Here is a 1450-nt window from a genome sequence, read left to right on the forward strand (position 1 = left end):
GTGATGGTGCTGGGGGGACCCAGGAGGAAAAAGCACCAATTTCCTGGGGCTTGGAGCAGCTTCTCCTGGGAGTGGGACCACGTTCGAGGTCAGGGACACTGCGTGTCCGACCCACAGAAGGTGTGATCCTACCTGGGCAGGTGCCAGCCTGGGGTCTGGAGGGGTTTCCCTTTCTCTCCCCCCCCAAAATATTCCCGATTTGGGGTGCAGAGGGGCAGCTCTGGACCCAAAGGCTGAAGAGGGGGATGATGCCAGGCGGTGTCACTGTCCCACCCCAAGCTCTGCCCCATGGCGGCTGCGCTCCCCACTTGTTTACATGTCCCAGACCTTCCCCCTCTTAATTCCTGCAGTAACCAAAGCAAGGTGACGGATTAGGACATCCTCATGAGTCAGAGATGAGGTCAGGAGCTCGGCAGCCAGCTCCTCCACGCTCTGGCCCTGCTGATTTCCACCCCCCCCACCCCCCTGGTTTATTGGGAACACATTGGGAAGGCGTTGGGGGACACGAGGGCGCGGGAGGTTTTGTTATTTGTCACCTAACGCTGGCCTGTCCCTGCATCCCAAGAGGTTTCTGAAGCCTTTGCATGGGGAGGTGTGTGCTGGGATGAAGCAGAAGCATTCCCCGTGCCTCAGTTTCCCCATTCAAAGGGAAGGGAGGACTCTGGGCTGTGTCCATCCCTCTGAGCTCTGGGATTTTTGTAGGGAAGAGCGAGGGCAGCTTTCCCTGGCGTCAGGGCTGGCAGAGGAGCGCAGAGGCTCTCCCAGAACTTTGCTGAAGCAGGAAAAAAATCATTAAAAAAATAAAAATCACCCATTGCAGGATTTTTGGAAGAACAATTTATTCCTTCTGGGTCCCCAGACCTGCAGCAGCTCCCTGGGGGACAGCTCGGGGCTGTGCAAAGGGGGGGCTTGGCTTTCATTTTTCTTTTTACCCCTCCAACCCATTAAATCCTGGGCTGGTGGGTCCTTCCCTGCATCTGGCACCCGGGCTGATGTGTGGGGAGTGGGTCCTGGGGGGAGCTGGGGTGGGGGTGACTGTGGGTCTGAGGGGGGACTGAGGGTCAGAGGGGCCTGAGTGACAGATGGGGACAAGTGGTGAGTGTGGCCACACGCCAGGCGTGGCAGGAGCAGCTCTCCCAAGGAAAATGAAGATGTTTCCTGTCACCCCCTGGGTGTGACCCCACCTCTCCTGATGGGTGACAGCTCCCAGCTGGGTCCCCAGCCAGAGCCCATCGGAGGGACATGGTGGGACCAGGGAATGGGCTGTGTGGGGCTGGCTGCACCCCGGGAAATCACCTGCTCTGCCAGTGTCCCCAAGGAGCTGCCACCGAGCCACACGTGTGGGGACCTGCATCCCTCGAGCGATCCCTGCCCGGGCTGGGGTGGCTCTTGGCAGAGCTGCCACGTGCTCTGGTTGGCCACAGCGAGGGGACTTGAGGAGGCTGAGGGG

This window comes from Antrostomus carolinensis, unplaced genomic scaffold (genome assembly GCF_000700745.2).
Source record: "Antrostomus carolinensis isolate BGI_N321 unplaced genomic scaffold, ASM70074v2 scaffold9022, whole genome shotgun sequence".
Lineage (NCBI taxonomy): Eukaryota > Metazoa > Chordata > Aves > Caprimulgiformes > Caprimulgidae > Antrostomus > Antrostomus carolinensis.